Raw genomic sequence first — 13,589 nt, forward strand, 5'->3', positions numbered from 1 at the left:
GTGTTTTCCACCACATGCTGGGACATAATGCACCCTGAAGCTCTACATCTGAAAGATAGTAAAAGAAAGATGTTATGTTTGGTAATTGTTACTATCTTAATGTGGAGTTGAATAACATCGGCCTTTCACACACGTTCCCTCTCACATTTAAAATAACTATTTGTATAGTTTATATTCCGGACGTTTGACCGATTATAAAATCGTTCCTGCTATTGGAAAAAAAAATGTACATGTAATTTGATACACTATATAGGACTGCGTTTGTCTAAATCGCTGCATCGTTTTCTTGTATCCAGTCTGCTGCAGCCTATTGACTCCCTCCGATGTGCACCCAGGCCTCACTACTCACCTTTTCATGGACAGGACACCTTCCGCATCATGTAGTCCCGCTCTGCCACCATAAAGTCTCATATATGGTGCTGAGTCTTGCTATCTGTATGGCTAACGACATACTCGTGCTCCCATCATCATCATCGCAGGTTCCTCACCCGCTCAGTGCTTCTGATACTACTAACTCACTGACCAAAGAGGCCACACGTAGTGGTGGGCCCCCTACTCGGTGGTTCGGGCCTACATGAGGCGTTTGAATCACTAGGACGGGCCATCACAGCGCTTGGGATGGGAGCAACTCTAAAATGGCGTAGAGCACGTGCGCCCCTTTTTTTTATTTTAGGTCACGTGTGTTGTGTTTTGTGATGCAGGTGCTAGATGTGTGTGGTGTGGGTGTATACCGGCCATGAGGGAGTGTGTGTGTACCGTTCTGACAACTAGAACTGCAAGTAAGAAATCACTACAATTAAATCTGGGCAATGTTTCATTGTTATGTTTTCCTGGAAGCGTTAGTGGAGTGGGCTGGCCTGACGTATGCTAGTGCTGCGCGAGGCACTGAACCAAGATTCCGGAGCTATGGGCGTGGTCCTGTCGTGAGCTATATGAGAAAACAAGTGATCGGGTGTCCGTTTTGTAGTACTGACGTCACCCCGGTCTTAAAAAGAAATGTGTCATTATATCTGTAAAGTCCCACAACTTAGCCAACATGTAAGGTAGGGGTATTACTGACTCTATATTTGTTCATAGTTGCATACATAAAAGATGGTGGACATGACGCATTTCTGCGATTATGAATCTTTGCTATACAATATACATTCAGTGGAGTGTTGTAGGTGTAGTGATACAGGGCTGTGAAAGGTTTAAGTTGCAGTGGTTGGCACATGAAGGGCAGCTAATATATATATACGTATGTGGTTATTCAGGTACACTGTAGAACTTGGTACTGGAAATCAGTGTTCGAGCCTCGGAGTTGCGTCCACATCCTGTTATTGTAGAGTAATGACGTAATGTACACGTGCCTGAAAATGTATTAGTTTTGAGTTGATTTTGCGCTGTATAAATATGCTAAAAAAAAAGAAATTAAAAAAAAGGAGGAATAGCCCACACTTACTGTCACAGGTAAGATGGTTGCATACGCTATTTATAGCACAATATAATGTGGTACGGCAGAGGAGCAGCATTTTACAAACACAATAAAGACACAGATAGATAGTTGAAGTGGGTACGGGCACGTGTGCTCGACTCCATTTTATTACGTTGTTGTTGGTAACAAGTAGAATAGTAATCATCATATCATATACAGATAATTAATCATAAACGGTTTATGACTTCTGCTGTACAAAGGTAGGAGCATTGAATGTCAAATAATACACAGAAGATTCTATTGTAAAGTGTTCATGAGTTGTGGTGCACTGAGGTAGGGGCGGTTTGTGTGGAGCCTGCGATGATGCGTGGTCCAGGCAGACTGCACTGGTAAAAATGTGTTTTGACTATTGAATTTTGCCTTAACAAGGGCACGTGGCTATTACTTACGGTGTACTGAGTTAGTGGTACGTCTGGTGTTTATCGTGTGCTCACCCTGCGATGATGCGTGGTCTGACCGGGCTGCACTGAAATCATTCTCTGTTGCATCCTAGAGTATATGAAATTTGAGGGGGGGGAACTAGCATTGCTGGTTATCAATTGCTGTGAAAACTAGGTGTATTGATTGCTCCTCATAACAAATTACACAATTCCTCTTCACGCAGTGCATTGTAACTTTCACAAATTGGGGACGTATGTCTGGTGGCGATGTTGAGGGTGGTACCCCAGAGGTACTTGGTATTGCTGGTGGTGGAGGTAAATGTTGGCGCAAACTTGTACATTGTTTGTTATCATAGTTCACATGATGCAGCTTTGAAGGTGCTTGCACATACTAGCAGTGCAACAGCACTATTTTTTTCTCTGCTTTAAATAAATCGAGGCTAAATTTAATGCTGTCTGTAGTACTTATGTGCCACTGGTATCAAGCGGTAAACTCTTTTGATCGCAGTGTACATTTGAAAACAGAACTCACTACAGTCATTGAGGAATGTTTTTTGTGGCATCCTTTAAGAAAATAATCTTTGCCTTACATAAATCAAGGATATCTTGAGAGCTGTCCGTAGTGTAGAGGGAAAGCTGAATTCAAGTTGTGAACCCCGTTGTACGCAGTGTAGATTTAAGGCGGTAGTCGACACAAAGATCGAAGCATGCTATTTTGTCACAGAATATGAGGACACAGTACAATTGTCTCTGCCTTAAATAAAGCAAGGCTGGATTCAATTATGTCCTTAGTGTTGATGCCAAGCTGAATTGAAGTTGAGAACCCTGTTGTATGCAGTATAGATTGAAGGCAGTAGTCTTCACAAAGATCAATGAATTCTATTTTGTCACAGTTAACAGAATCTGAGGACACAGTACAATTGTCTCTGCCTTAAATAAAGCAAGGCTGGATTCAATGCTGTCCGTAGTGTTGATGCAATTCAACTTGTATCAAGTTGTCAACTCTATTGACCGCACAATAGATTGTAGGCACTTCTCAGCACAGATACGGAAGACAAATTTAGATCCAAAGTTGAATTCAAGTTGTGAACCCTGCTGTCCGCAGTGTCGATGGAAACCACTAGTCGATACAGACAGTAGTCTGCGGTGCTGTGGCATTGAGTTCGCAATCGGCCTGTATCAAGGAAGCACGCCGTCATGACAGCAGCCACGTGGCAGGGTGCGGACCTTCGCTGTGGCGCATTCTGTTCTCTTTGCAGAAGTGAACCACACCCAAGAAGTAGACTAATTATTTATAGTCTTACGTTGACGTTGATAACGTTGGACTAGCCCACTCTGCTGCTGTTTCAAAAGAGGGGGGTGAACACAGTTACATGACCAAAATATTTCCTAGTGTCTGAGATAATATGGTTGCGTCCACTATTCAGTACACTACACGTATCAATGGTATATGTACACACTGGAACGTTTTTGATTTCTATAGTGAATTGTGTATAGTATTTCACCGGTAGTCTTAGCGTTGTGTACATTATTGTTGACGTTCTAGTTCTTTCCCTTATACATACTTGGTTGCCACATCTCTGTAGATTGAACTAGTGCACTGTTGAGGAGATATATTATTTTGGAAAGGTCCGTAGTACTGTTTTGCGCTGCCACTGAGGTAGTAGGAAGGAGAGGTCCGTAGGGGTGGTTGTAGTGGTAGTGGTGCTGAGTATTGTGATTTTGTTGGGTGTCGGAAGTGTATAATTACAATCTCTAAGACATATTGCTCTTTAAACATGGGTGTGAGTTTGTTGTAATTCACGTAGTACATGTTCGACGTTCTAACAGTAGTTAAATGTTGATGTTAAATTGTTAGTGGTAAGTGGAACTATTGCCTGATTTTTTATGTAGCATTGCAGATTTGGTTTCTGGTTGAAAATATGGGGAAGTGGTCAACATAATAAGTAGAAATTGTCATTTTAAAAACCTTTGAACAGGTTATAGTTAGGAATTATCATTTAAAAAAGCTTAGAAATTCACTGAAAAAAACATAGGTTTTAGGAATGTTATAGTTAGCTGGACATTTCACTCATACAAAACCATTGAAATTGCTCCTATATAGTTAGTTGTACTAACTGTGTCTCTCGCGCCCGCAATCCACTGGTGATGATGTCACATATTACATCATTCATGACATGGTCAGTGACATCACTGATGACATCACTGATGCCATCTCAAATGACATCACTGATGACATCATCAGTGAATGTGGTTTGGATCCATATTTAAATATGTATTATATATATAGCAATCTACATTGAAGAATGAGTGGATGTATAAGTGTCTAAAAGGACTATTTAGTAGCAGTGTGATTGACTATTTACTTGACTAATTCATAGTGTCTCACTAAATATATCAGAAGTCAAATTTACATTTACAGATTCTAACCAGTGCTATAGTGCTCTCCCTTTTAAACCTCTTAAATTCGATTTTCAGTAGTGCAGGGTCTACTTATCCTGTAGGTTAACAATGGAATCACCTTATCACATTTAATAAGCTAAAACTTCCAGATGGGAACAGGTATCCAGCTCATGTTGGTATCTTTGGAATAATAATATCCTAAAATCCTCTCTTAGGGGTAAAGTGGGATTTTAAGTAACAATTTTGAAAATGCCACATTTAAAAAATTGCAAAAGAAACAATTGATGGACGTAATACTGGACAATGCAAACATTCACCCCCAGTCACAAGGATCTGGGTTAAATCCATCATTCGTTTGCTCACCACACCACCTCAGTTTGGGCCCAGCATATGCAAATCAGTCTTGACCCTGTTCCTTGAGGGAACAGTCCAACCTGAACTGCCAAGCCAGGTCCTCCCTGGACCAGAAACAAGCATCCTGGGACCAGTTTCCAAACCAGTCTTGCCCCTGTTCCTAGTGGGAACAGTCCAGTCCGAAATGCCAAGTCAGGTCCTCCCTGGACCGGAAACAAGCATCCTGGGACCGGTTTCCAAATCAGACTTGACCCTGTTCCTTGTGGGAACAGTCCTACCCGAACTGCCAAGCCAGGTCCTCCCTGGACCGGAAACAAGCAGCCTGGGACCGGTTTCTTCTCCTTCTGTTTACATTTAGAAAATTGGCATTTTCCTGCGCCAGCCATTTCGCGCCTGTAGTCTGCCTCTGGTTCACATGCCTGGGTGTAGCTGACAGCTGTGCCTTGTGTATTCCACCTAGACAGTCACACACAATAGAGAGCATAAGTGAGCCATCACCGGTAGGATGGGTGGGTGGAGCTGGCACAGTCCTACTTATCCTTGAATGAACTGTGTCCTGCCTCCACACAAAGGACTATAGTTAAAAAGAGCAGGGGAGGCAGGAAACCTGTGCACTTCAAAGGTAAACATCTAGAAGCTTCTCCCACTTCTAAACGAGGCACATGGTATGAGTATTGGACCTCAGACACCAACTCTTTAGTACAATTCTGAACCTGTTGGTGATTCTGCCATGAAGAAGGACTGCTATGCCGCTGAAAGGACAGCCACTCGGATGAACTGCTGCCCTGTTGGACAAATACCTTGCTGGATTGATGTTATGCTGCCCTACTGCCCTTTTGCCCGAGTCAGAGTGATTTGGACTTGCACGTAAACCCAGGTCTCCCATAGTGACTCCAAGGGCTAGTCTGCTGGACTCCTGTTAATGGCCGCAGAGACATAACAGGTCCCATCACCTGAACCAGCAAACAAATCCAGCTGAAGCAAGCCTCTGACCCCTATGTGGTGCCCGTCAAGTCCTAGACCATTGGTTTAGCGTCAGTGGTGCTGATTTGATGTTTTGGGGTTCTTCAAGTCAACAAACAGGCCTGTTGGTACCAAAGGCTGGTTGCTCGCTCTGCCTACCAATGTGAAGTTCCGGCAACCCGACCCTTGGTGCTACAGTATTGACTGCTTGTGGGGAGTTCCAACCACCTACAACAAAAACAGGATCTTCATTCTAGAAAGATGCCCGTCCGCGATGCCTGGCCTGTTCCTTGCAATACATCCATTACTGTCCATGGTGCTCCCTGATCCTCACATCCCCTTTCACTGTGAAACGAACTCTGTGTGCTGGACTGAGCAGGTAACTTTTCAGTGGGACTAACCGGGTGCCTGTATCTGGCCTACGTTCCATGACCTGAACTTGTGACTTTCTCCAGATTTTGCATGACCAGATAGCCACAAGTGGCACTTTGGGATTGTTGGTACTATTTTTACTTAAGTATTCAAAATTGCAGATGTCCGGTTCTGCTGAATTTGTGTTGCTTTGCTCTTGTTTTATTTATTAAAATCTACTCTAATGTGTAATCTGGTGTGGGATACCCTTTGTGGTGTGCTTTTTACTGTGTTACTGTTTGAATTTTAGCACAAATACTTACACACTGCCTCTTAGAAAAGCTTGTCTTCTCTGTTCCAATATTTTGGAGGGTTGAGCACAGGTTAATTTGGGGATTTGCTTGTGACTTCACCCTGATAAGGATTGTGGTTGCTGCTTAATTAGTCTTTCAGCCCCTCAACTAGTAATACAATTTCTTACATCAGTCTTAATGATGGCAAGAATGAGTTTGGTGATGAGCTGAAATCTTAAGAGGAAATCCAGAAAGAAAACTTTTGCAGTTTCAAGGTGGGGGAGTTTTAGAGATCTTTGGATTAGGTTTAAATATTAGTAGTTATTTTTGATAAGAAGATTTCCTTTGGTGGCCAGTCCAATGCAGTGATCTCTTGTGCCAGTCCCTTTCTAAATACATTAATGCTACTACTGAACGGTTACATTAATAAATGGCAACAGATTACATAAATTAGATTACTGTAATGCCCTATAATTTAATTCTTCGCAATATAACAAAAGGAATCTGCTGGTCTTACAGAACATACCAGTCAAGTCTGTTTGCAATATATTACCCAGAAACCATATCTCCCCTGTTCTGAAAGAGCCACACTGGCTACCAGTACATCAGCGAATTCAGTTTAATCGCCTGACAGCAATGCACACATTTACACAGGACCACAATATGTTAATGTTGCTCTTAGTATAGCACAATATGTGAATGCTAGAATCTAAAAGCAACCTGTACCTAAAACAAAACAGAATACAAAAGATAAGGAAGAGGCTAGGAGTTTTCTCTATAAAAAAGCAATCCTGCTAATATGTGCTGGATGACCCATGTATATATCCTTATCTACTCTCCTTTTTGAAAGCATTGAAAGCTTGCCTTTTCTAACTAGTTGACAGCAACGGTGCTCTGCCAATGAAATGATGATAATGTTCATGATGTTAAACTTAGAGACTTCACATTTTTATGGTCTTCAGTTTGGTTTCTTTTGGATCTTTCTGCTGAGTGAGCGGGAAGTTCTTATGTCTGTGCATATTGGTTCTTCGGTTACAACTCTGGACGTTATTGGCACCTGATTTATCGTCTGTATGGTTTCTGTGGATCTGTGAAAGTCATGAAATTACGAAATATTATGCAGACATAACAGCTTGTTACCGGGCCTAAATAACATTCTACCACATAACGGAAACTCATGAAATGGCTATTTGTTATTGGCTCTTTATAAGCTAGGGGTACCGACCGATAGAGCGGGGCCTCATTATCCTTAGCCATTGCCAGGAGAGGCGAAGTGTCTTCCTCACAGTACACGGGTACTCACAGTATCCTTGACACAGATGAGGATTTGGAAAACCTACTAATACAGGTCACATGGTTGTGATTGTTCCAAACGTGTTATTATTTATTATTATTCATTTGTTAATATTTGGTCACGTTATTCACAGTAGCAATTCACTATGGGGCCGATTCCGATGTCGGACGGACCTGAGTCCATCCAACATCAGTCAGGAGCCATAAACGACGACCTGCTGTCGTCGGTTACGGCCCTGGTAGTACGATGCGACTGAACAGGGTTCGGTCGCACTAGTATACCTCACAATGCAAGCATGCATTCTGAGCGGAATGCATGCCTGCATTGTGTACAGCAGGGGTGCAGTTCATCCCTGCACCCTGGGGCCGGCACCCCAAGGTGCCTGCCACCGGGTGCAGGGATCAACAGCGGGCCACCATTTGGTGGCCTCACACCCATGGGGGCCCTGCTGGGGCCCCCCAGAGACAGTTTTCGACTGCCTTTTTGTGCCGGACACAGTGAAAAGCTGCCATCATACTCCCTCGGTCGTAAAGAGGCGACCGGGGGAGTACTGAATGATTTCCGAAAGGCAGACGGGCTCTCCGAGCCCGTCGTAGGCCACCTGGAAATCCAAGTCGGATTCCATTCCGACCGAGCCCATCAGAATGGCTCGGTCAGAAAGGAATCCGGCCGGCACTGACGGAATCAGTCGGAAGGGCTCCGAACATGGTTCAGAGCCCTTCTGACCGGAATCGGCCCCTTAGTGTTTGGTCCTGAAGAAAGCTGTGGATTCACTTAGTCCATAAGGCTGAAACATGTAGACCGTTCTTCTTTCTGACACGGACAGTTATTATGTTAAAACTGCCATTGCACTGTTTTTTACTTGTGCACTAGGAGATACCCAATAAAAAATGCTCTCTCCTTGTGTTCATTTTAGATATCACTTTCTCACCCACATGCACTGCATCCATCACTCCTTAAATAACACCTCTTCACATCTAGTGGATCCATTGTGAGTGCGCTGTTGCACATTTAGAATTAGCCTGAAAACATCTGTGAGCTCCCCTTCATAGTGGAAGGGTTGTAGCCCTTGGCGTCACTAGTGTGGCGCTAGGAGGAGACCCAGATGATGAAGCATGTCACCTCGGTGAGTGATGGGAATCCGTCCTATTAATAGGGATGCCCAGACACATGTTCTGGTCATTTTTCTTATGGTCTTGTGCTACTAAGCCAGTTACAGTTCTAGACCCGGTGATACTTTTGGTGTTTGTAGTTGTTTGTTATTGGAGCCAACTTTATAATCAGCAAATCTTCACAGCGCCACTAAGAAGCCACTGGTGGTAGTCAATTAACCTGTTAAAACAGTTAAAATAATAAACTCTAACAAAAAAGCAGCAAACATGTGGAGAAATTCAGGGACATATTCTCAAGAACGTCTGATAACCATCGCAAAAGTAACTTAACACAACAACCAACATCGCAGTCTATCGCGGGAAAATTACGCTGTGTTAACGAAGCATTCTCAACACGGCGGTACCATGTGATAGTCTCCAGATAACGCATCAAATGACCGCATTAAAATCAAGGCCACGCCGCAAAAATGCAAAACGCGAACGCAAAAAATCTTGCGATGTGGCCAATTGCGGTACAAAATCAGCAAAAAACAGCGACAGGCCTGCAAATCCCATGCGTATGGTGGGAAAATGCACTATAAAGCTACAGAAACAACACACCATGAACAATCCATAGCGCGTAGCAACATGGATGCACCCTGACCGAGCTCAGAGGCCAACTCGAACCTCACAACCCCCACAGACCACAAGGAAGGAACAACTGGGTCGGGAAAGGCTAAAGACAAGAGGGAGTAGAAGATGGGCTGCAGTCCGCAGCAAAACCAGATCTGCGTCACGGAGGTGACAGAACACTACCATCAACTGACCCACAATTAGACCACCGGGAATGCAGTCGGAGTGTCGAGGAGGCAAATGGAGGAGGCCAAGAGGCTCTGGCATGATGTGATAATCTAAACCAAGCTCAAACTTGCTGCCAACAGGAAGGCAGCAATGGCGACAGGAGGTGGGAGTCCTGCACCACAGGAGGAGCTGGAGGAAATGGAGGCCACAGTTATCAGTGATCAGTGTGGAGATGGTGCAAGGAGTAGAGAGTACGGGCACAGCTCGAGAGGATCTGACACAACATCAACAGGGTGAGCAACGACCAGGGACTGGGGGTAGGGGGGTGGGCACAATGGCACACATGCACAATGATGTGTAGCACACTGCAGATCCACAATGACTCTGGATCATGTCCCTGATCCCCAAGGCACACTCCAGCACACACACATAGCAATAACAGCACACCCACATTGACGACAATGTGGTACAATGCGCAAACCCGACCCCGCATAACAAAGGACACAACTGGCTCCGAATATGCGCAGTAACAGGCCAAATACATCTGACAGAGCTAAAAACTGTGAAATGGAAATGTACGCGACAATATCACATCCGTCATGTAGTCCAAATGTACACTGTCCCCTCATCTAAATCCTGCACGTCCAAAACAGTCACAACGTACATTGTCATACAGTCTGCATGTAAACAAGAACAATGCACCAACATACATGTCAACATGCATCTCCCCTTCAAATTGTAGAGGGACACACAACACCTCCAGCAGAGCACAGAAGACCACACATCAGTGATGCCGGAGAGGACCACCACACCTTCGACACCGATGCCTTACAACAGCCCAAGGACATCCCACGCAACCCACGGCCAGGACCAGTGCAGCGAAGCTACTTAAGAGGAGAACCCAGACCCTGCAACAGACCACACAGCATGAAGCACTCGCAAGCACGGCTGGCTTACAACACTTCACCGACCCACACATGGCACCCCAATGCCAGGTGTCAGAATGCCAAAAGGAGGTGGCCAAAAAGGTGCGGGTGGGGTCCGAACCCATGGAATGCGAACTAGATCACAAACGTGGGTATCTAATACCCTTTAGGGACCACCTACACCCCACAAAGGAGACCCACACTGCCACAGAGACACTTGCAGATGCACATTCCCAACATAGAACCACGCCCAGGGGCACGCTAATATCAGTCACACATCCACGTTGGCTTTGGGTACAACGGCCCAGTCCACTCCCCTTACGTATTGTGTGGGTGACGACAAAGCCACTTGTCCAGATTCTAACCTGCTGCCTGCGGTGACATGTCTGCGTCCGCTGTACACAGCACAATGTAATGTCGTAGGGCCCAGGTGCCTCATGCATACAACAAGACCACAGGGACACATGCAGATATTATGTTGAACTGGCTACAGGCACGTGCGCCCGGCCCCTTTATTGGCAGGGCCACATGTACAGTGACGCCTGTGCTGGATGTGTGTGAGGTGAGTGTAAGCCAGCCCACACGGAGTGGTTGGTGCTGGCAACAACATAAACAGTGGACACCAGTGACACGGAAACAGGAAACACCAGCATAACAGAGTCAACAGTTGAGCAACATGGAGAGAGTCGGAGCAAGTACAGGGGTCACCCAACATTCAAACAGAAGTGTCTGTGAGTTGCAGTGCACTGAGGTTGGGGCACTAGAGATCAGCGCGCTCATGTGATGAAAATAACTCGGATTGTGTCCTTTTGGGATATTCCTGATGAAGACGCAGTGGGGTGTGTTAGACCTGCATCATCTTCCTCATCAATGTCCCAGGTCTCCCACACTGCCTGAGGTTATATTGCTGCGCAACCTCTCCACAGCACAATTCTCAATCAGTAAGTCAAGTCAAGTCAAGTCAAGTCAGAGAATTTATATAGCGCACTACATACCCATAGGGTCTCAAGGCGCTTAGGGACGGGAGGAGGATTACTTGTCAAATATCCAAGTTTTAAGTTGCTTTCTGAATGCTAGGTGGTTCTGGGTAAGGCGAAGGTAAGTGGGGAGTGAGTTCCATGTTTTAGCTGCCAGGTATGAGAAGGATCTTCCTCCCATGTTGGTCTTGTTGATGCGGGGTACAGTGGCGAGGGCTTGGCTGGAAGACCGTAGTTGGCGGGAGGGGGTGTAGAAGGACAGTCGTGAGTTGAGGCATTCTGGTCCGATGTCGTAGAGTGATTTGTGTGCGTGGGTTAGCAGTCGGAAAGTGATCCTCTTATTGACGGGTAGCCAGTGGAGGTCTTTTAGGTGGCCAGAGATGTGTTCGTTGTGCGGGATGTCTAATATGATCCTGGCTGAGGCGTTTTGGATTCGTTGGAGTTTCTTCTGGATTTTAGCGGTAGTACCTGCGTAGAGGGTGTTTCCGTAGTCCAGTCGGCTCGTGACCAGAGCATGGGTGACTGTTTTTCTGGTTTCGGTGGGGATCCAGCGAAATGTTTTTTTGAGCATGCGAAGAATGTTGAAGCAGGATGAGGATACGGCGCTGACTTGTCTGTTCATTGAAAGTGAGGAATCCAGGATAACGCCTAGGTTCCGTGCGTGGTCTGTCGGGATGGGTGCTTTTCCGAGGGCTTCTGGCCACCAAGAGTCGTCCCATGCAGAGGGGGATGTACCTAAGATGAGGACTTCAGTTTTATCTGAGTTCAGTTTCAGACGGCTGTGTTTCATCCATTCGGCAACTTCTTTCATTCCTTCGTGTAGGTTTGTTTTGGCGGTGCTGGGGTCATTGGTGAGAGAAAGGATCAGTTGAGTGTCATCCGCGTAGGAGATGATGTTGAGATTGTGTTGGCGAGCGATGGCCGCAAGGGGGCTCATGTATACGTTGAAGAGGGTGGGGCTGAGTGAGGATCCTTGTGGTACGCCACAGATGACTTCAGTGGCCTCGGACTTGAATGGTGGAAGGCGGACTCTCTGGGTTCTTCCGGTGAGGAACGAGGTGATCCATTCAAGTGCTTTTCCTTGTATTCCGATGTTTCTGAGGCGTTGTAGAAGGGTGCTGTGGCAGACTGTGTCGAAGGCTGCAGAGAGGTCGAGGAGGATGAGGGCGACTGTGTCTCCATTGTCCAGTAGAGTTCGAATGTCGTCTGTTGCTGCGAGGAGGGCGGTCTCAGTGCTGTGTTTTGCTCGGAAGCCAGATTGTGAGGAGTCGAAGGATTTGTTGGCTTCGAGGAAAGCGGCGAGTTGGTTGTTGACAGCTTTCTCGATGACTTTGGCCGGGAAAGGAAGGAGCGATATGGGGCGGTCCATGGGTTGCACTGCACTGAGTCAGTGGTACCTGGAGTGCTGAGCAGTGTATCAGGCAGATGATGGCATCCACGACAGGTGTCAGCAACTCCGTTACTCTCCCAGTACCACTGTTTTGACTCTGGCAGATGGCGGTTGGAGGTGATGCTGGCGATGGTGGCATGTGCCTCCTGCGGTTATGCTATGTCCGGGCCGGTCAGGACTCGATTGGATGTGTGAGCCCTGGTGGACCGCAGTTGAGGCCGAAGGCAGCTGACAGCACTGGGTCACAGACACATGGCGTTGACGACCCTAATGCCATTGTCTCAGAGGCCATCAAATATTGAATCAAACAGAGTCCCTGAGCTGCACAGAGTTAGTGGCACTGAATGCACAGCGTCAGGCTCAGGTACACCGCCACAGGACGGTGACTTGCGGTCCACTGACGTAGGACCACGCAGACTGAGCGTGTCCTCGTCGATGTTGAAGGTGAGTGTGGTGGAGGGTTGCGGGGGACAGTGGAAGGTGTCGTCCAGGGAATTATACAGAGGGCAGAAACTATCCGGAAGCAGCAAATGGAGGAGTGGAAAGTGACAGCCTCGTTGCCACCACCAATTCGGTATTAGCTGCATGAGGATAAAAACTACCCCCTAGTCCAAAGACTCAGACACCACCAATGTGCGACCAGAGAGTGTCCATGAATGTCGGGGAACAGACTTAGTGGCACCGGGGCTGAGAGGGGTTGCAGTCTGCGATGATGCCGGTACACTGATGTGGAATCCGCCATTGCTAAATCAAGACTCAGTCCCAGATGTGTGACCTACTGGACCGCTGTGTAGGCCGGAGGCAGCTGTCAGAAGTGGCCCACAGACATGTGTTGTAGGCTCGCGATGCACAGAGTTAGTGACACCAGGGCAGTTGTCGGTAGTATTCGATC

This window comes from Lissotriton helveticus, chromosome 2_2 (genome assembly GCF_964261635.1).
Source record: "Lissotriton helveticus chromosome 2_2, aLisHel1.1, whole genome shotgun sequence".
In the NCBI taxonomy this organism is placed as follows: Eukaryota; Metazoa; Chordata; class Amphibia; order Caudata; family Salamandridae; genus Lissotriton; species Lissotriton helveticus.